This window comes from Macaca thibetana, chromosome 12 (genome assembly GCF_024542745.1).
Source record: "Macaca thibetana thibetana isolate TM-01 chromosome 12, ASM2454274v1, whole genome shotgun sequence".
Classification (NCBI taxonomy): domain Eukaryota; kingdom Metazoa; phylum Chordata; class Mammalia; order Primates; family Cercopithecidae; genus Macaca; species Macaca thibetana.
Window position 1 is genome coordinate 124,832,020 of NC_065589.1, and position 23,484 is coordinate 124,855,503.

The following is a 23,484-nucleotide window of genomic DNA, read 5'->3' on the forward strand; positions in this document are numbered from 1 at the left end:
ATGGCTTCCTGGCAAGGCGAGAGAAGACTGATTTCAGAACAGGGCGTGCACATTCCGGCTTCTAAGCCCTGCAGTCCCGTTCCTCGTTACTCAAGTAATGTCTGGTGTCTTCTCTGCCTGTTTAATGACTCCCATTACTGGGGCAGGTCAAGCTCCACTCCTTCAGGGAAGCTCCTCCTGGCCACCTCACAGCACCGCACATGCCCTCTCTTTCCAAATCACTTTGCGTCAGTCTTCTGCCATCCCACCTTGTGACATCTTTGAGACTGGTGTCTGTGTTTTTCTGCATTCAACCTTGAGGGTTTTGTAGGTACAGGGTTGGGATCCCCGTTGCATAGATGTGAAAATTGAGTCCAGAGAAGCTAAGTGACTAAGAGAAGGTAGCATTTGCTGATCACCCACTACCATATGCCATCAGGCCTCCCATTAACAGTCCATAGTCCCCTCTTCTTTAGATGCGAACACTGATTCTCAGAGAGGTGTAGTTATTTGCCCAAGTCACACAGCTGGGCACTGAAAGCTGATTTTATTTGGCTTCAAAGTTAGATCTGTCTGTGGCATATCTGGACTTCAAACACCCTGTAGCATGAGGCTGTAGTGCACTCGGCTTTAGAACAGAGAGGGGCCTGTCCTCCCACACGCTCCAGGCTGCACCACCTTTTGGTTTTTAGGCTAACTCCTGACCTGGGCCCTCCCCACCTTCCAGGGCAGAGAGCGTACCAGGCTGACTGACGGTCTAGGCAAGAACATGGGGTGCCCAGGGATGACCATTGTGCTGGATATGGGAGCCAGGGTTCTGCCATCCCTGACTGCTATGGTCTGAATATATCCCTCCAAATTCATGCATTGGAAACTTAATCCCCAGTGCAGCAGTATTGGGAGGTGGGGCTTAATGGGAGGTGTTTAGATCATGAGGCTTCAGCCTCATGAATGAATTAATACTGCTATGAAAAAAGGGTTTGTAGGCCAGGTGCAGTGGCTTACGCCAGTAATTCCAGCACTTTGGCAGGCCAAAGCAGAAGGGTGTCTTGATGCCAGGAATTCTAGACCATCCTGGGCAACACAGTGAGACCTCATTAAAAAAAAATTAGCCCAGCATGGTGGCACATGCCTGTAGTCCCAGCTACTCGGGAGGCTGAGGCAGGAGGATTGCTTCAGCCCAGGAGTTTGAGGCTGCAGTGAACCGTGATTGTGCCATTACACTTCAGCCTGGGCAACAGAGCAAGACCCCGTCTCTAAAAGTAAAAATAAAGTTTGAAAAATAATTTGTGGGAGTGGTTTCACCTCTTCTGCCTTCCACCCTGTGAGGACGCAGAAAGAAGGCCCTCCTCTGAGGCTGGTGCCTTAATCTCGGACTTCCCAGCCTCTAGAACTGTGAGAAGGTAAATTTCTGTTCCTTAAAAAAATGACTCAGTCTGGCCTGGGGCGATGGCTCACGCCTGTAATCCCAGCACTTTGGGAGGCTGAGGCGGGTGGATCACGAGGTCAGGAGATCAAGACTGTCCTGACTATCATGGTGAAACCCCGTCTCTACTAAAAATACAAAAAAAAAAAAATTAGCCGGGCTTGGTGGCGGGCGCCTGTAGTTCCAGCTACTCGGGAGGCTGAGGCAGGAGAATGACGTGAACCCGGGAGGCGGAGCTTGCAGTGAGCGGAGATCGCGCCACTGCACTCCAGCCTGGGCGACAGAGCGAGACTCCGTCTCAAAAAAAAAATGACTCAGTCTTTGATGTCCTGTTATAGCAGCACAAACAGACTAAGCTAGTGCCCTTTCCCTTCCCAAGTGCCCAGGGACAGGCTTCCAGAGGAGCCTAGCAGCAACCTGGGAGCCCCGGGGTTTGCAGTGTTGGGTGCTCCCAGGACAGCTGTGTCTGCAGGAAATTGGAGGAGGATAAAATATTCTGGCTTACTTTCTATTCAGTCACCTTCTACGGCTCAGGCCTTTTATATCTACCATTGCATTCTTTTACCTATAATCTTTGTAAAGACCACAGTCCCCCACCTAGAAGTGAGACTCAAAATCAATATCTCTCCATAAAATCACCTTGACTCTACAGCAGCCTGACATCTTTGTTAGGCCAGTGGGAAAAGCTACATAGGTTTCCACCATCCACGAAAGTCTTCTCAGCCTTAGGCTGGGCCCTGAAGATAGGGAGTTAGGTGCTGAAATGTGCATAGATGAAGGTAAGCCACCAGCAGGGTGAGCCAGATCCACTAACAACTCAACTGGCCTCCTTTGAACTATGAAACGAAAAGTGTTATAATAATAACTATCATTTATTGTGCATTTACGATATACCAGGCATTATGCAAAACACTACAGTTTGTCAATTAATTCTCATAAAAGTCCTATGAGGCAAACGTTCCTATTTTATGTTTTGTAGATGGAGAAAAATAACACAGAGGCTCATTAGCCTGACCATGGCCCCGGTCAATAAGCAGTACAGTCAAACTTCAAACCCAGGTCTCGGGCTCCAAGCCTAGACATTTAGCAAACACTGTGTACTCACAGCTAAGCTTTCATACCAGAGCACTGGGGGCAATGTATGGGGAATAAATGGTCTCTTCAAAAATACCCTAGCATTCTGTGATGCAATATAGTGTGACTGAAAAAAACAGTAGTGTAGGAATTGGAAGACTGGATCTTAGTTTGTGGCAGGGCTGTACCTTACTATATGACCTTGGGGAAATCACCCAAACTCCTTTTGCCTCCATTTCCTATTTGATTTCTCCATTATAAGGTCAGAGCACAAGGAAGATCCGAAGAACATACCTAAATTCCAAAATGAAATCTGAACATCTCTCTGAGAAAACCTTCTTTTTTTTTTTTTTTTTTTGAGTCGGAGTCTCACTCTGTCACCCAGGCTGGAGTGCAGTGGCATGAACTCAGCTCACTGCAAGCTCCGCCTCCCGGGTTCAAGCGATTCTCCTGCCTCAGCCTCCCGAGTAGCTGGGACTACAGGCGTGTGCCACCTCGCCCGGCTAATTTTTGTATTTTTAGTAGGACGGGGTTTCACCATATTGGCCAGGCTGGTCTCGAACTCCTGACCTCATGATCCGCCCACCTCAGCCTCCCAAAGTGGTGGGATTACAGGTGTGAGCCACCGTGCCCAGCTGAAAACCTTCTTTAAGATGAGAAACTTGTGAGGCAGTAGAACATCTCATCATTAATAAAGATTGACTGTGGAAATATTTTAAGAAAAAAAAAATTCCAGATAAGAAACTGGAAGGAGTAAAAGATCATTTGTTTACACCCAACACATGACTTTCCTAGCAAGTACTCCTACCCGGGACAACCCCACACTCCGTGGAAGAGGCAGAAACACAGACAAGAGTGTGCCTCAAATGGCTCCGAATGCTGCCGGCATCCGGCAAGTGCTGCTGCTGACAAAAGAGCAAAGAGATGGGCTACAGGGTAGGCCAACCACTGTCTTGGAGCAGGGGTCCTGGTGGGAGGTGGGCACATTACTGGGATGGATGACTTCCAACAGCACCTGTAATACGGAGAAGCTCTGCCCTTTCAGCACTGAGCCCTCACTGTTCCCCATTTCTTCCTGGGCTCTCTCCTTGCTGGCCACTTCCAGGCAGAGGGGGAAAGCACCAAGAGCTTTTGAAAACCACACAATAGGTTCAAACCCTGAGCTTCTCAGTTACCAGCTATTGGGCTGGATACTTTAGTCGACCTCTCTGAGCCGCAGTCTCCTTGTGTGGCCCATGGAGATGGTAACAATTGAATGCTGGTAGAGGGCGCCCATAGACCCACAGAGTCATATTTCATGATGAAGGACTGAAGGCTTCCCCCAAGGCCAGGTGCAAGACAGGCACCTCTGCTGTTGCCATTTCTATGCAACATTGTACTGGGATCCTAGCCAGGGCGAGTACAACAGCAAAAGAAATAAAAGAAATTAGTGTTGAAAAGGAAGAATTAAAACTTCAGTTTTGCAAACAACGTCATCTTGTATGTATAAAATTGTAAGAACCACCCACAAACACACATAAAATGCTGTTAGAGCCAATAAACAAGTTCAGCAAAGCTGCAGGACACACGGTCGGTAAACAATGTTGGTTGTATTTCCACACACTAACAATGAACAATCTGCAAATGAAATGAAGAAAATAACTTCACTTACAATAGCATCAAAAAATAAATAAAACACTTAAGAATAAATTTAACAAAAGAAGTACAAGACTTAGGCTTTGAAAGCCATGAAACATTGCTGAAAGAAATATTTTAAGACCTGCATTAATGGAAAGATATCTCATTTAATACATGAATTGGGAGACCTAATCTTATTAATCTTACTAATGCTCCTCAAATTGATATACTCATTCAATGTAATCCCTATCACAATTCCAGCTGCCCTTTTTGCAGTAATTGGCAATTTGATTCTAAAATATGTGTGGCAATCTAAGGGACCCAGAATAGCCAAAAACATCCTTGAAAAGGAAGAACAAAGTTGAAGGACTCATACGTCCTCATTTCAAAATTTTGCATCATAGCTACAATTCTCCAGATGATGTGGTACTGGCATACAGATAGACATCTACATCAGAGAAATAGAATTGAGAGTCCAGAATAACCCCATAGATCTATGATCAATTTCATTTATTTATTTATTTACTTTTTAGAGATGAGGTCTTGCTATGTTGACGAGGGTCATCTCGAACTCCTAGCCTCAAGCGATCCTCCCATCTTGGCCTCCCAAAGTGCTGGGATTACAGGTGTAAGCCATAACACCTGGCCCAATTTCATTTTTGACAAAGATGCCAACATAGTTAAATGGAGAAAGAATAGTCTTTTCAACAAATGGTACTGGGACGACTGGATATCCACACGCAAAAGAATGAGGTTGGGCTTCTACCTCATACTATATATAAAAATTAACTCAAAATAGACCAAAGGCCTAAATGTAAGAGACAAAACTATAAAATCCTTAGAAGAAAATGTAAGACTAAATGTTTGTGACCTTGGCTTACACAATGGTTTCTTACAAAACACTTAATGCACATACAAGAAAAGAAAGGCTAGGTAGGCGCAGTGGCTCACGCCTGTCATCCCAACAATTTGGGAGACCAAGGCGAGTGGATCACTTGAGGTCAGGAGTTCGAGACCAGTCTGGCCAACATGGCGAAACGCTGTCTCTACTAAAAATACAAAAATTAGCCAGGTGTGGTGGCGGGTGCCTGTAATCCCAGCTACTGGAGAGGCTGAGGCACGAGAATTGCTTGAACCCAGGTGGCAGATGTTGCAGTGAGCTGAGATCGCACCACTGCACTCCAGCCTGGAAGACAGAGCAAGACTGTCTCAAAAAAAAAAAAAAAAAAAAAAAAAAAAAAAAAAAGGAAAGAAAGAAAAGAAAAAGTAGATAAATTGGAGCTCACTACAATTTAAAACTTTTGTGCTTCTGGGCCGGGTGCCGTGCTTCATGCCTGTAATCCCAGCACTTTGGGAGGCCGAGGCTGGTGGATCACGAGGTCGGGAGTTCAAGACCAAATTGGCCAACATAGTGAAACCTTGTCTCCACTAAAAAAATACGAAAAATTAGCAGGGCATGGTGGCGCGTGTCTGTAATCCCAACTACTCAGGAGGCTGAGGCAGGAGAATCATTTGAACACGGGAGGTGGAGGTTGCAGTAAGCAGAGATCGTGCCATGGCACTCCAGCCAGGGTGACAGTGCGAGACTCTGTCTAAGAAAGAAAGAGAAAAAGAGAGAGGGAGATAGGAAGGAAGGAAGACAGGAAGGAAGGAAGGAAGGAAGGAAGGAAGGAAGGAAGGAAGGAAGGAAGGAAGGAAGGAAGGAAGGAAGGAAGGAAGGAAGGAAGGAAGGAAGGAAGGAAGGAAGGAGAGAGAGAGAGAAAGAAAGAAAGAAGAATGAAAGAAAGAGAAAGAAGGAAAAAGAAAGAAAGAAAGAAAGAAAGAAAGAAAGAAAGAAAGAGAGAGAGAGAGAGAGAGAGAGAAAGAAAGAAAGAAAGAAAGAAAGAAAGAAAGAAAGAAAGAAAGAAAGAAAGAAAGAAAGAAAGAAAGAAAGAAAGAAAGAAAGAAAGAAAGAAAGAAAGAAAAGAAAGAAAGAAAAAAAGCCAACCAGACTTCCAGTTTTCAGTCTGGCGTGTAAAAAGTTCGGGATTCATCATTCCTACCCTAACAACAAGAAAGAAGCTTGACAAGCTGAAAATCAACCGCTCTTCTTCGATAGGTCATAGGGTAAATTACTGTCTTATAAATTGGAGAGACAGTGGCAGATACAGAGAATCATGACTTGATTCACTACTTGAGTGGAAGCTCAAGAGCAGAAACCTTTATGGGAACCGTACCAGGGTAGGAAAACTGAAAGTGCAATGGCTGAATTGCTGGAGGCTCTGTTTGGACTGCTTGAGAGTTAAAAACTCCAGGGAGTCCAGTCTTAGGAGGGCCCCAACACTTTTCTGAGTTTTATCTCCAGAAGACTTACCAGGTCATCAAGGTGAAGAGAAAAATCCCCTCATATTTCTGTCAGTGGGGAAGGTGAAATAAGCCAGGGGATTCTATTCTTAATAAGGCCTGCCCTCTAGAGAAATTATTTTACCAGAACTTAACTGAGGTTTTACTAATGCTAATTGTCCTGGGGAAAGGGAAATATCCTAGTCTAGTCCTTTCTAGCTATCCTGTCCCAACAAAGGGGGAGAAATGAGAAGTACTTGTGAAGGTCACAGCACAGGAACACAGGCTCATTAAAAGACTGAGACTTAATCAAAGAACTAGAGAAGGTTTCCTCTGCCCCCACATCTTACCAGCACATCAACAGGGCTTCTGTGCAACAGAGGAGACAAAACTAACATTAGAGGAACATTTAATACCTCTGATACAGCTACATCAAATAGTCAAAACAGCTTAACTCTTTGTCAAATACACATAAAGCATCCTACCAAAGGCCTATTTACCTAGGTTCTTTTTCTTAGTACCTAATGTCTGGCTTCCAACAAAAAATTACAAAGCATCTTCTAAGACAAAAAATGTTTTAAAGAAACAAGGTAAGCATCAAAACAAGATTCAGATATGGCAAAGATGTTGGGATTATCAGACTGTGAATTTAAAAGCACTATAATTAATATGCTAAGAGCTCTAATAGAAAAAATGAACCATACTCAATAAGAGATGGATACTGCAAGCATAGCAATGAAAACAATAAGGAAGAATCAAAAGGAAAGAAATGCTAGAAATAAAGAACACTGTAATGGAAATAATGCCTTTGATGGGCTTTTAAATAGACTGGACACATGGCAGGGTGCAGTGGCTCATGCCAGTAATCCCAGCACTTTGGGAGGCTGTGGAAGCCAGATTACCGGAGGTCAGGATTTTGATACCAGCCTGGCCAACATGCTGAAACCCCGCCTCTACCAAAAATACAAATATAAGCTGGACATGGTGGCACATGCCTGTAATCCCAGCTACTCAGTAAGCTGAGGCAGGAGAATCGCTTGAACCTGGGAGGCAGAGGTTGCAGTGAACCGAGATCACGTTATTGCACTCCAGCCTGGGTGACAGAGCAAGATTCCATCTCAAAATAAATAAATAAATAAATAAATAAATAAATAAATAAATAAAACTGGACACAGCCAAAGAAAGAATCAGTGAGCTTGAAGATATGTCAATAGAAACTTCTAAAACTAAATGGTAAGAGAAAAAATAATTTTAAAAAGTAGAACAGAGCATCCAATAACTGTGGGACAATTTTAAACTGTGTAACATATGCATAATGAATATGAAAACAATAAAAAAGGAACAGAAAAAATATTTGAAGTAATAATGACTGAGAATTTTCCAAAACGAATGACAGACACCAAACCCCAGATTCAGGAAGCTCAGGAAATCAAACAGGATAAATACCAAAAAAGTTTACTCCTAGATATAGCATATTCAAACCACAGAAAATCAAAGACAAAGAGACAATTTTTAATTAAGTCAAAGAGAAAAAAACACTGTACCTATGAAGGAGCAAGTATAATAATTAATCATACTTCTCTTCATAGGCCATTCAAGTAAGAAGAGCTTGGAGCAAAATATTTTAAGTGTTGACAGAAACAACAACAACCACTGCCACCAGAATTCTCTACCCAGAAATATTATCCTTGAAAAGTAAAAGAGAAATAAAGACTTTCACAGGCAAACAAAATTGAGAAACTTGTCACCAATTGACATACCTTGCAAGAAATGTTGAAACTCTTTAGAAAGAAAGAAAATACTATACATCAGTGATATGGTTAGGCTTTGTGTCCCCACCCAAATCTTATCTTGAATTGTAAGCCCCATTATCTCCACATGTCAAGGGAGAGACCAGGTGGAGATAAATGAATCATGGGGGCAGTTTCCCCCATGCTATTCTCATGATACTTAGTGAATTCTCATGAGATCTGATAGTTTTATAAGGGGTTCTTCCCTCTTTGCTCGGCACTTCTCCTTCCTACCTCCTTGTGAAGAAGGCACCTTGCTTCGCCTTTGCCTTCTGCCACGACTGTAAGTTTCCTGAAGCCTCCCCAACCGTGCTGAACTGTGGGTCAATTAAACCTCTTTCCTTTATAAATTACCCAGTCTTAGGCAGTTCTTTACAGCAGTATAAAAGCAGACTAATACAGTAAATTGTTACCAGAAGTGGGGTGCTACTATAAAGATACCAAAAATATGGAAGCAACTTTGGAATTGGGTAACAGGCAGAGGTTGGAACAGTTAAGAGGGCTCAGAAGATGACAAGAGGATGTGGGAAACTTTAAAACTTCCTAGAGACTTACTAAATAGCTTTGACTAAAATGCTGATAGTGATATGGACAATGAAGTCCAGCCTGAGGTGGTCTCAGATGGAGATAAGGAACTTGTTGGGAACTAAAATAGAGGTGACTCTTGCTATGCTTTCGTGAAGAGACTGGTGGCATTTTGCCCCTGGCCTAGAGATCTGTGGAATTTTGAACTTGAGAGGGATGATTTAAGGTGTCCAATGGAAGAAATTTCTAAGCAGCAAAGCATTCAAGAGGTAACCTGGGTGCTTTTAAAAGTGTTTGGTTTTATGCATTCCCAAAGAGATGGTTTGGAATTGGAACTTAATGTTTAAAAGGGAAGCAGAGCGTAAACGTTTGGACAATTTGCAGACTGATGATGCAATAGAAAAGAAAAGCCCATTTTCTGAAGAGAAATTCAAACCGGCTTCAGAAGTATGCATAAGTGACAAGGAGCCAAATGTTAATCGCCAAGACAGTGGGGAAAATGTCTCCAGGACATGTCAGAGGTCTTCACAGCAGACCCTCCCATCACAGGCCTAGAGGCCTAGGAGGAAAAAATGGTTTCATGGGCTGGGCCCAGAGCCTTGCTGCTTTATGCACCCCTGGGACTTTGTGCCCTGCATCCCAGCTGTGGCTAAAAGGGGCCAAGGCACAGCTTGGGCCATGGCTTCAGAGGATGCAAGCCCTAGGCCTTGGTGGCTTACATGTGTTGTTGGGCCTGCAGGTGCACAGAAGTCAAGAACTGAGGTTTGGGGCCAGGCACAGTGGTTTATTCCTATAATCCCAGCACTTTGGGAGGCCAAGGGGGGTGGATCACATGAGGTCAAAAGTTCGAGACCAACCTGGCAAACACAGTGATACCCCATCTCTACTAAAAATACAAAAATTAGCTGGGTGTGGTGGTGTGTGCCTGTAGTCCCAGCTACTTTGTGGGCTGAGATGGGAGAATCACTTGAACCTGGGAAGTGGAGGTTGCAGTGAGCCAAGATTGCACCACTGCACTCCAGCCTGGGCAACAGAGTGAGACTCTGTCTCAAAAACAAAAACAAAATTGAGGTTTGGAAGCCTCTACCTAAATTTTAGAGGATGTATTGAAATGCCTGGATGACCAGGTAGAAGTTTGCTGCAGGGGCAAGGCCTTCATAGAGAACCTCTGCTAGGGTAGTGCAAAAGGGAAATATAGGGTCAGACCCCTGACAGATTCCCCACTGGGGCACTGCCTAATGGAGCTGTGAGAAGAGGGCCACCATCCTCCAGACCCCAGAATGGTAGGTGCACTGACAGCTTGCACCACGTACCCAGAAAAGCCACAGACACTCCATGCCAGCCCAAGAAAGCAGCTGGGAAGAGGCCTGTTGCATCAGCATGACCTGGATGTGAGACATGGAGTCAAAGGAGGACATTTCAGAGCCTTAAGGTTTGACTGCCCTGCTGGATTTCAGACCCGCATGGGGCCTATAGTCCCTTTGTGTTGGTCAAAAGGAAAGTATAATGGGTATACTTACCCAATGCCTGTACCCACATTATGTCTATGAAGTACCTAATTTGCTTTTGACTTTACAGGCTCATAAGCAGAAGGGACTTCCCTTGTCTCAGATGAGACTTTGAAGTTGGACTTTTGGGTTAATCCTAGAATGAATGAAGACTTTGGAGGACTGTTTGGAAGGCATGATTGGCTTTGAAATGTGAAAGGGACATGAGATTTGGGAGGGGCCAGGGGTTTTTGCCCCTCCTGATATGATTAAGCTTTCTGTCCCCTCCACTCAAATCTCATAGTGAATTGTAATCCCCATAATCCCTACATGTCAAAGGAGAGACCAGGTGGAGATAATTGAATCATGGGAGCTGTTTCCCCCATGTCGTTCTCAAGATAACGAGTGAGCTCTCATGAGATCTGATGGTTTTATAATGGGTTCTTCCCCCTTTGCTTGGCACTTCTACTTCCTGCCGCCTTGTGAAGAAGTTGCCTTGCTTCCCTCTTTGCCATCTGCCATGATTATAAGTTTCCTGATGCCTACCCAGCCGTGCTGAACTGTGAGTCAATTAAACCTCTTTCCTTTATAAATTACCCAGTGTTTGGCACTTCTTTATAGCAGTATGAAAATGGACTAATACAATCAGATACTCAGATCTACATAAATAATGAGTATTACAGAAGGAACATATGAAGATAAGGTAAAATCTCTTATATTTCTTATTCTTAATTGATCTAACATAACAGTTTGCTCAAAACAAAAAGCAACAGAGTAGCCAATGATTGTAGCTTATGGATAAGTGAAATTAATGACAGCAATGTCATAAGATATGAAAGAAAAGAATTATGAATATTCAGTGGTTAGGTACTTGCACTACCTGTGAAGGGGTAGAGTATTATTTGAAAGACGATTTGGATTCATTGTAAATGTGTGTTGCAATCTCAAGGGCAGCCACTAAAAAGGCAAACAAAAAAACATAATTTGGCCAGGTGTGGTGGCTTATGCTTGCAATTCCAGCATTTTGGGAGGCCAAGGTAGGCAGATCACTTGAGGTCAGGAGTTCGAGACCAGCCTGACCATCGTGGTGAAACCCTGTCTCTACTAAAAATGCAAAAATTAGCCAGGCATGGTGCAGCACCTGTAATCGCAGCTACTTGGCAGGCTGAGGCAGGAGAATTGCTTGAGCCCAGGAAGGAGAGGTTGTAGTGAGACAAGATTGTGCCGCTACAGCCTAGATGATAGAGCAAGACTCTGTCTCAAAAAGGAAAGTATAATTTATATGCTAAGAGAGGAGAGAAAATGGAATTATATAATACTCAATTAAAACCAGAGAAGGAGCTGGGGGTGGTAGCAACACCTGTAATCCCAGCACTTTGGGAGAACAAGGCAGGAGGATCACTTGAGGCCAAGAGTTTGAGACCAGCCTGAGCTCATTCAACAAAGTGAGACCCTATCTCTACAAAAAATTAAAAAGCCACACATGCACACACATACAAACACACACACACACACACACACAGCAGAGAGAGAGAGAGAGAGAGAGAGAGAAGTCAGGAAAAGAGTGGAACAACAACAAAAAGAAAGAACAGGGCCAACAAATAGAAAATAGTAACAAATTATATTAGTCTGTTCTCCTGCTGCTATAGGACATATCCAGAACTGGTTAATTTATGAAGGAAAGAGGCTTAATTGGCTCATAGTTCTGCAGGGCTGGGGAGGCCTCAGGAAACTTACAATCATGGCAGAAGGGAAAGCAAACACATCCTTCTTCACATGGCAGGAGGAAGGAGAAGTGCAGAGCAAAGTGGGGGAAGTCCCTTATAAAATCATCAGATCTCATGAGAACTCACTCACTATCACAGGACCAGCATGGAGGTAACTTCCCCATGATTCAATTACCTCCCACTGGGTCCCTCCCATGACACATGGGGTTATGGGAGCTAGAGTTCAAGATGAGATTTGGGTGGGGACACAGCCAAATCATATCATTCTGTCCCTGGCTCTTCCCAAATCCCATGTCCTCACATTTCAAAACACAATAATGCCCGCCCAACTGTCCCCTTAAGTCTTAGCTCATCCCAGCATTAACCCAAAAGTCCAAGTCCAAAGTCTCATCTGAGACAAGACAAATCCCTTCTGCTTCTGAGCCTAAATTGAAAGCAAGTTAGTTGCTTCCTAGGTACAATGGGGATACAGGCAATGGGTAAATACACTTGTACCAAATGGGAGAAATTGGCCAATACATAGGGGCCACAGGCCCCATGCAAATCCGAAATCCAATAGGGCTGTCATTAAACCTTAAAGTTCCAAAATGATCTTCTTTGACTCCAAGTTTCACATCCAGCTCATGCTGATGCAAGTGGTGGGCTCCTGTCTCCTTGGGCAACTCTGTCCCCAGGATTTTGCAGGGTGCAGTCTCCCTTCCAGCTGCCTTCAGGGGCTGGTGTTGAGTGTCTGCAGCTTTTCCAAACACAGAGTGCAAGCTGTCAGTGGATCTACCATTCTGGGTTCTGGAGTATGGTAGCACTCTTCTCACAGTTCGACTAGGCAGTGCCCCAGTGGGGACTCTGTGTGGGGGCTCTGACCCCACATTTCCCTTCCACACTCTCCTAGCAGAGGTTCTCCATGAGGGCTCTGCCCTGCAGCAAACTTCTGACTGGACATCCAGGTGTTTCCATACATTCTCACAAATCTAGGCAGAGGTTCCTGTATTAGTCTGTTTTTATGCTGCTGATAAAGACATACCACAGACTGGGTAATTTATAGAGAAAAAAGGTTTAATGGACTCACAGTTCCACGTGGCTGGGGCGGCCTCACAATAGTGGCAGAAGGCAAAAGGCACCGCCTTACATGGTGGTGGCAAGGGAGAAGATGACAGCCAAGAGAAAAGGGAAACTCTTTATGAAACCATCAGATCTAGTGAGACTTATTCACTAACACGAGAACATTATGGGGGAAACTGCCCCCATGATTCAATTATCTCCCTCTGGGTACCTCCCATAACATGTGGAAATTATGAGAGCTACATTTCAAGATGAGATTTGGGTGGGAACACAGCCAAACTATATCAGTTCCCAAACCTCAATTCTTGACTTCTGTGTACCCACAGGCTCATCACCATGTGGAAGCTGCCAAGGCTTGCGGTTTGCACCCTTTGAAGCCACAGACCAAGCTGTACCTTCCCCCCTTTTAGCCATGGGGATGCAGGGCACCAAGTCCCAAGACTGCACAAAGCAGCAAGACCTTGGGCCCGGCCCATGAAACCATTTTTTTTCCTCCTTGATCTCCAGGTCTGATGGAAGGGGCTGCTATGAATACCTCTGACATGCCCTTGAGACATTTTCCCCATTGTCTTGGTGATTAACATTTGACTCGTTGTTATTTATGCAAATATCTGCAGCCAGCTTGAATTTCTCCCCAGAAAATGCATTTTTCTTTTCTATTGCATCATTGGATAGCAAATTTTCCAATCTTTTATGTTCTGTTTCCTGTTGAATGCTTTGCTGCTTAGAAATTTATTCTGCCAGATACTCTAAATCATTTCTCTCAAGTTCAAAGTTCCACAGATCTCTAGGGCAGGGCCAAAATGCTGCCAGTCTCTTTGCATAGCAAGATTGACCTTTACTCCAGTTCCCAACAAGTTTTTCATCTCCATCTGAGATCACCTCAGCCTGAACTTCATTGTCCATATCATTATCAGCATTTTAGTCAAAGCCATTCAACAAGTGTCTAAGGAGTTCCAAACTTTCCCACATTTTTCTGTCTTCTTCTGAGCCCTCCAAACTGTTCCAATCTCTGCCTGTTACCCAGTTCCAAAGTTTCCACATTTTCAGGTATCTTTATAGCAGCATCCCACTCCTGGTACAAATTTATTGTATTAGTTTGTTCTCATGCTGCTATAAGGACATACCTGAGACTAAGTAATTTCTGAAGGAGAGAGATTTAATTGACTGATAGTTCCACAGGGTTGGGGAGGCCTCAGGAAACTTACAATCATGGTGGAAGGGGAAGCAATCATGTCCTTCTTCACATGGCAGCAGGAAGGAGAAGTGTAGAGTGAAGGCGGGGAAGCCCCTTTTAACACCATCATATCTTGCGAGAACTCACTCACAATGACAAGGACAACATGGAGGTAACCGCCACCATGATTCAATTACCTCCCACCAGATCCCTCACACAACATATGGAGATTATGGCAACTACAGCTCAATATGAGATCTGGAAGGGGACACAAAGCCAAACCATATCACAAAGGTAGTAAGATATTAATAGAACCATGTAAGTAATCATAGTAGGCCAGGCATGGTGGCTCATGCCTGAAAACCAGCACTTTGAGAGACCAAGGCAGGTGGATTGTTCGAGCTCAGGAGTTTGAGACCAGCCTGGGCAACAGGGTGTCTCTACAAAAAATACAAAAAAACTAGCTGGTGTTAGTTTGCATGGTGGTGCATGCCTGTAGTCCCAGCTACTTCAGAGGCTGAGGTAGGAGGATTGCTTGAGCCCGGGAGATTGAGGCTGCAGTGAGCCGAGACTGTGCCACTACACTCCAGCCTGGGTGATAGAGTGAGACCTTGTCTCAAAAAATCATCATCATCATCATCATGTTCAACATTAATAATAAGTAATGAAAGCAGAAATTAATGAGATAAAGAATTTTAAAATAATAGATCCAATTAAAATCTATAATTTGGGGGGAAAATAACAAAATAGACAAATTACGACCTATATTTACTCAAGAAAAAGTACAAATGCACAAAATAAGAAATATCAAATGGGGAAATAACCATTGAAACAGAAGATATTTTTCGGCCGGGCGCAGTGGCTCAAGCCTGTAATCCCAGCACTTTGGGAGGCCGAGACGGGTGGATCACGAAGTCAGGAGATCGAGACCATCCTGGCGAACACAGTGAAACCCCGTCTCTACTAAAACTACAAAAAACTAGCCGGGCGGGGTGGCGGCGCCTGTAGTCCCAGCTACTCGGGAGGCTGAGGCAGGAGAATGGCGTAAACCCGGGAGGCAGAGCTTGCAGTGAGCTGAGATTCGGCCACTGCACTCCAGCCTGGGCGACAGAGCGAGACTCCGTCTCAAAAAAAAAAAAAAAAAAAAAAGAAACAGAAGATATTTTTCAAAACCTAAGGGACTACTTTTCAGACCTCTGTGAAAAATACTGACGATCTATATGAGGTGGATAACCTTAAGGGAAATAGAATGTATTAAAACAGAATGACCCCATTTAGAGACAGTTTAAACAGACTAATTGACTTGGAAGAAACAGAGATAATTATCAAGGTACTTCCACATTAAAAAAAAAAAAAAGAAAGAAACCCTCTTGGTTTCACAAGTTTATTCTGCCAAACCTTCAAAGACCAGGCAGTTACAGTACTTCCCAAGTTTTTCCAGATCACTGGGAATGAAGGAACATTCCTGAACTGTTTTTATAAAATAAGTATAGCATTAACACCTAAACTTGACAAAAACAGCAAAAAAAGAAATCTACAGATACCACTTATGAATATTGATGCAAAAGTTCTAAATAAAACACTACTTAACAGAATACAACACCACACTATGAAAATGATACAACGTAATGAAGTGGGATTTATTCCTGGAATACACACTGACTTGACTAAATATTAATAAGTGAACTAACACACTGTATTTACAGATCTAAGGAGAAAGATCTTATGTTTATTTCCACAGATGCTTTTAAAAAGCCTTTTCAAATTCCTTACCTACTCCCGTTTAAAAAAACTCAAGAGTGTGTAATTTTTTGTTTTTTAGTAGAGAGAGGGTTTCACCTTGTTGCCCAGGCTGGTCTGGACCTACTGGACTCAAGTGATCCACCTGCCTCAGCCTCCCAAAATCCTGGTGTTACAGGTGTGAGCCACACCCCCTCTCTACTAAAAAAAATATATAAATAAAAAATAAAAATTAGCCAGGACTACAGAAGGTGTGCACCTATAGTCCCAGCTACTCAGGAGGTGGAGGCTGCAGTGAGCCATGACTGTGCCAATCACTCTAGCCTGGGTGACAGAGTGAGATCTTGTCTCAAGAAAATGAAAAAGAAAATAAAATTTTAAAACTCAAGAAATGGCTGGGAATGGTGGCTCATGCCTGTAATCCCAGCACTTTGAGAGGCCAAGGCGGGTGGATCACTTGAGGTCAGGAGGTCAAAACCAGCCTGGCCAACATGGCGAAACCCAGTCTCTACTAAAAATATAAAAATTAGTCAGGTGTGGTGGAGCGCACCTGTGGTCCCAGCTACTCTGGAGGCTGAGGCAGGAGAAGAGCTCGAACCTGGGAGGCGGAGGTTGTAGTGAGCCAAGATGGCACCACTGCACTCCAGCCTGGGTGACAGAGTGAGACTGTCTCAAAAAAATAAAAATAAAAATAAAACCCTCAAGAAAATAGGAAGTTATATTAGAATATTTTTAGAGACAGGGTCTCACTCCGTTGCCGAGGCTGGAGTGCAGTGCTGTCAGCATAGCTCACCGAAATCTCCAGATCCTGGGTTTAAGCAATCCTCCCACTTAGGCCTCTCGAGTAAATGGGACTACAGACACACACCACCACACTCAGTAATTTTATTTTTAATGTTTTTGTAGAGACAGGGTCTCACTATGTGGCCCAGGCTACTCTTAAAATTCTGGCATCAAGCGATCTTTCCACCATGACCTCCAAAAGTGCTGGTATTACAGGCATGAGCCACCGCACTTGACCTATCCTTTATTAACATGTAAATACACATATGTGCGCTTTCATACACACACATTCCCACCCCCACACATACACTTTTAGTGAAAAAGCCACCAACGCTTTAATGGGGAAGCCCCAGAAACTTTCCACTAAGATCGAGAACAAGATGAATTCTCCCACCATCTCCACTACTAATCAACATTACACTAGAGATATAAGCTCCATGCAATTAGACAAGAAGAATCAGTAAGATGCATGAGATTTGAAAAAGTAAAACTATATCTAGCAGAGGATATGAGTGTACTTACAAAACAAAACCCTAGAATATCAATAAAACTAACAATTTAATAAGGTAAAATTATCATATAGAACTTGATAGCCTTCATATACACAAATGAAAACCAGTTAGAGTATATAATGGCACAGAAAATGCCATTTATATGGCGACAAAGAAGATAAAGTATTTAGGAATAAGTACTAATAGGAAATGTACACAGTCCACATGAAGAAAACCTTAAAAACATGAAAATGTTCTTGAACAAATTGAAAGACATTTGTTGTTCTTAGAATGACTCAACGTAACAAAAACGTCAGGTCTCCCTAAGTTAACTTATAACTTTAATGTAATCCCAATAAAAAACACCAACAAGCTTTTTGAAAAAATGGAACTAGACAAGTTGATACTAAACTTCATGTGGAAAAATAAACATGTAATTTAAGAATAGCCAGGAAATCACTAAAAAGGAAAAGCAAGGAAGGTGACTAGCCCAATCAGACGCTGGAGCATACTATAAAACCTCTATAATTAAAACAATGTAGTACTAGCACTTGAACAGGTACGCAAGCCTATTATAGTTTGCCAAGTCTGTCGCAGAAAAACCAGAAATAATTTAAAATACATGTGGAACTTTAGTGTATGATAAAGGTAGCAACTCAAATCACTAGGGCAAAAATGCACTTTCAAATAAATGATGCTGGGACAATTGGTTTGCCATTTGGGGGAAAAGATGAAATTGAGCTCCACTTCATCACAGCTATTGAAAAATAAACTCCAGATGATCAGGGATCTAAATGGAAAATACATCCCCACACGTATTAGGAGAAAACGAGGTGAATTTCTCTTTAAGAGGGAAATTCATATAGGAAAAGACATTCTAATTATGACTCAAAATCCAGATTCACTAAATGCACTAAAAACATTGATAAAACTGATTAAATTAAAACAAAAAACAAGGGTTTTTGGCAGAGCAAATATCACCATAAGCAAAGTAAAAAGACAGCCAGCACACTGGGAGAAAATATTTACAATATATATTACCCCTGAAAGCCAATGGAGAGGCTGGGTACTGTGGCTCACACCTGTAGTACTCAGCACTCTGGGAGGCTGAGGCAGGTGGATCTCTTGAGCCCAGGAGTTCAAGATCAGCCTGGGCAACGTGATGAGAACTTGTCTCTACAAAAAATATATATATATAAAAATAATTAGCCAGGCATGGTGGCACACATCTGTGGTTCAAGCTACGTGGGAGGCTGCTGTGGGAGGATCGCCTGAGCCCAGGAGGTGGAGGCTGCAGTGAGCTGTGATAGCGCCACTGCACTCCAGTCTTGGTGACAGAGTGAGACCCTGTCTCAAAATAAACACATAAATGAATAAAGGTTTATTTTTAAACATTTTTATTTACTTATATTTTGTTTTTCATTTTTAGAGATGAGGGTCTTGCTATGTTGCCCAGGCTGGAGTCCTATGGCTATTCACAGGTGCCATCTCACCATCTTTGAGCACTACAGCCTCAAACTCCTGACCCAGGCAATCCTCCCATCTCCCAGGTAGCTGAGACCACAGACATGTGCCACTGCGCTCAGCTTAGAATTTTTTAACCAGATAGAAAAAAATGGCAAAAGATAAGAATGGGGAATTTATACACACACACACACACATACACACACGTATGAAAGATTTCTCAATCTAATTCATAAAAGAAATGTTGGCTGGGGGCGGTGTCTCAAGCCTGTAATCCCAGCACTTTGGGAGACCGAGACGGACGGATCACGAGGTCAGGAGATCGAGACCATCCTGGCTAACCCGGTGAAACCCCGTCTCTACTAAAAAATACAAAAAACTAGCCGGGCGAGGTGGCGGCGCCTGTAGTCCCAGCTACTCGGGAGGCTGAGGCAGGAGAATGGCGTGAACCCGGGAGGCGGAGCTTGCAGTGAGCTGAGATCGCGCCACTGCACTCCAGCCTGGGCGACAGAGCGAGACTCCGTCTCAAAAAAAAAAAAAGAAAAAAAGAAATGTCAATTAAAACTACACTAAAATACCATTTCTCATCTATCATATTTTTCTTTTATTTTGTTTTTTAAGACAGAGACTCACTCTGTCACCCAGGCCAGAGTACAGCGGTGCGATCATGGTTGTGCCACAACACCCTGCTAACGTTTTGTATTTTGTAGAGATGAGGTTTAACTATGTTGCCCAGGCTGGTCTGGAATTCCTCAAGTGATCCACTCGCCTTAGCTGCACAGTGCTAGGATTGTAGGCTTGAGCCACCACACCCAACCAATATCTTCAGAATTTAAAAAATATAACAATACATTCTGATGGTAATGCAGTGGATAGACAAGCCTCTCATGCATGGCTAGGGGACATGTGAATAAGTACAACCCTGTAAAGAGTAATGTGGCAGCATTTCACAAAATCGCATATGCGGGAAAGGGGCGAGGTTTCAAGATGGCAGTGGCTGAGGAGTTGGTTGACCAAGAGGCCCTTACAAAGTGAAAGTTCAGGAGGCCGGGCGCGGTGGCTCAAGCCTGTAATCCCAGCACTTTGGGAGGCCGAGACGGGCGGATCACGAGGTCAGGAGATCGAGACCATCCTGGCTAACACGGTGAAACCCCGTCTCTACTAAAAAATACAAAAAACTAGCCGGGCGAGGTGGCGGGCGCCTGTAGTCCCAGCTACTCGGGAGGCTGAGGCAGGAGAATGGCGTGAACCCGGGAGGCGGAGCTTGCAGTGAGCTGAGATCTGGTCACTGCGCTCCAGCCTGGGCGAGAGAGTAAGACTCCGTCTCAAAAAAAAAAAAAAAAACAATGTGAAAGTTCAAGGCCAGGAGTCGCCACCTCCCACTTCTCGCAGTCCTGGGAGCGTAGCAGAAGTCTGTCTTTTCTTTCTTTTCTTTCTTTCTTTCTTTCTCTCTCGCTGGCTTGCTTGCTTGCTTGCTTGCTTGCTTGCTTGCTTGCTTTCCTTCCTTCCTTCCTTCTTTCTTCCTTCTTTCCTTCCCTTCCTTCCTTCTTTCCTTTCTTTCTTTCCTTCTTTCTTTCTTTCCTTCTTTCTTTCTTTCTTTCTTCTTTCTTTCTTTTCTTTCTTTTTTTAAAAAATGAACAGTAAACCATACAAATTGCCCACATAGGATGGAGACCTACATCATCCACCAAGAGTGGAAAATATATGAACCCCACAGACCGAGTCCAAAAGGAATCCCAGAAGAAAATTAAAGAACAAAAAACAGCACATGATGGTTCGAGCTGCAGTGCTTGTTGTTGTTGTTGTTGTTTGGTTTGGTTTTGGTAATTTTGAGATGGAGTTTTTTGCTCTTGTCACCCAGGCTGGAGTGCAGTGGCTCACTGCAACGTCCACCTCCAGTAGCTGGGATTACAGGCATGCACCACCACACCTGGTTAATTTTTGTATTTTTAGTAGAGATGAGGTTTCACCATGTTGGCCAGGCTGGTCTCGAACTCCTGACCTCATGTGATCTGCCCACTTTGGCCTCCCAAAGTGCTGGGATTATAGGCGTGAGCCACCGTGCCCGGCCAGAGCTGCGGTTTTTAAAATGAAGGATCCCAAACGGATTATCTGGGGCATGGATAAATTGGATGAAATGGAGTTGAACCGGCTGCAACAGCCACAATTAAATGAGCAAGTACTGAAAAACAAGCTTAAAAAACTGTGTGAAACCTTTGAACATATTTTCCAACTCTATGAAAAAGAAAATCCAGGTATTTGCAAGGACTTGAGAAAGCTAGAAGTAGAGTATGAACAGAAGAGGGCTCAACTTAGCCAACATGTTGATGCCGTCGAGAATGCTCAGCATGTAGAAGTGGAGAGCGTTCCTTTGAAAGATACGCCGCATGCTCCTTCCAACATTTCGATCCAGGACATTCCACTCCCTGGTCCCAGCCACTCTCCATCCTTAAGAGAACTGCAGCCTGTGGACCTCCATATCCTGGGTCCAACTCGGGCAGTTTCTATCCTTCCTCTTCTTGGGCATAACGTTTCACGTTTGCCCCTTGGCAGAAAGCCGCCTGGCCCTCCCCCAGCCCACCTCCTCCTCAAGTCGTGCACATGTATAGCCGTAAAGTGGGTTTGCCCTGGATCTTCCCCCTCGTAGGTGAGATGAAGAAGACGTGTTATATAGTCCTGAACTTGCCCGGCAAGGTCATGATGATGCTGTTTCTAGCACCAGTGAAGATGATGGCCCTTCTGAGGACAAGGACCAACATAAGCATGGTAACAATACTGATGATGGTGACACCAACAGATCAGATGGAGAAAGTGGGGGGATGAATTGTGCACCGTGATGATGGTGAGAGAGACAGCAGTGAAGAAAAGAACTCAGGTCTGAGTATACAGTTCGCAGATATGCCTGGAAATGCAAGAAAAAGAAGAACGTGAAGGAGTTAACTCTTCTTCAAGCCATGATGCTTCCTATGGCAGGTCAAGAAATTCCTGAGGAGGGACCAGAAGTAGAGGAATTTTCAGTGGACGATGACGGAGATGATTCTGATAACTCTGAATCAGAAAAACAATCACGAGAACAGCATAAAGAAGAATGTCACTCTGATGGCACATCCACTGCTTCTTCACAGCGGCAGGCTCCGCCCCAGTCTGTTCCTCCGTCTCAGATACAAATACATCCCATGCCAGGACCACCATCTCTTGGACACCACCTGCTCCACCATTACGGCCTCCTGGGCCACCTCCTCCATTCCTGAGATCACCTGGAATGCCAGGATTCCGAGGGCCTTTACCCAGCTTTTACCTCCAGGACCAACACTAGCCCAACCCTCTGGCCCTCCCCCAGGTCCACCTCCAGGTCTGCCTCCTGGTCCCCCTCCTAGGGGACTCCCACCAAAAGTACCTCCCCCCGCACCTCTGGGTGTTCCTCCACCTCGTCCTGGCATGATGCGCCCACCTTTGGTGCCTCGGCTTGGACCTGCCCCCTCTGGGCTTTTCCCACCAGCTCCCTGGCCAAACCCTGGGGTTTCAAGTGCTCCACCCAACTTGATTCAGCGGCCCAAGACAGATGATATGAGTGCAGCCACCATTGAGAAGAAGCCACAGCAGCCATCAGTGTCAAGCCACAGATCACTAATCCCAAGGCAGAGATTACTCAATTTGTGCCCACTGCACTGAGAGTACGTCGGGAGAATAAAGGGGCTACTGCTGCCCTCCAGAGAAAGTCAGAGGGGCCAGGTGTGGTGGCTCATGCCTGGAATCTCAACACTTTGGGAGGCCAAGGTGGGGGGATCACTTGAGGTCAGGAGTTTGAGATCAATCTGGCCAACATGGCAAAACCCCGTCTCTACTAAAAGTACAAAAATTAGCCAGGCATGGTGATGCACACCTGTAATCCCAGCTACTCAGGAGGCTGAGGCAGGAGAATGGCTTGAACCCAGAAGGTGGAGGTTGCAGTGAGCCAAGATTGCAACACTGCACTGCAGCCTGGGCAACAGAGTGAGACTTTGTCTCAAAAAAAAAAAAAAAAAAAAAGGAAGTGAGAGGATGATTCTGCTGTACCTCTTTCCAAAACAGCACCCAAATCTGGTCCTTCGGTTCCTGTCTCAGTACAAACTAAGGATGATGTCTGAGAGGCTTTCATGAAAGAGATGCAAGGGCTACTGTGACAGCTTCTGATGCCCGAACAGGCTTCTGTTCACAACAGTGGCCCGTGGAGAAAGAGGCTCCTATTAACCTTAGATGAAAGAACTGCTTCCATTGTCAGGGTGTTTTCTAATTTCAGTTCAAGGAATATCCTAAAATGCAGCCTTGTTCAGAATTCACTGCACAGAAAAGGGTATTTCATTCAGAATAGATCGGTTGTTGAAGCCATGCTGCTAAGATCCATTCCCTTTCACACCACGATTTTCACCGTTTCTTTCCCTCTCCAGTTCTTTGGACATTTGTGATCTGGGGATCTTTGTTACTTAATTGTTTTGACTCTCTTCTTGTGTGCTATGGGCATTGGAGTAGAGATTTCTGAAAAACCAGTTTACTTCATCTTGCCTTTTGTGTTTCAGTTATTTTTAATATTTTCCTGTAAGTATTTTGTAATATTTTACTTAGAGTGAAATAGATCCCAATGTAATTTCCTAATACAAAGCAGGATATGTGGGAAGAAAATGTACAATTCTTTGATTAAAATTATTTCCCACTGAACTAAACTTTGATTCATGTGAAAAATAAATAAATGTTCTACACCAAGAAAAAAAAAAGCTACATATGCATTCACCATTTTTGTTTTGTTTATTTTGTTTTTTTGTTTTGAGACGGAGTTTTGTTCTTGT

At 43.9% G+C, this 23,484-nt stretch overlaps 1 pseudogene; it reads left to right on the forward strand.

Annotated features, from left to right (window-relative positions):
- Positions 1–22,824, forward strand: LOC126932409 (WW domain-binding protein 11-like; annotated as a pseudogene).
- Positions 22,825–23,484: the final 660 nt, after the last annotated feature.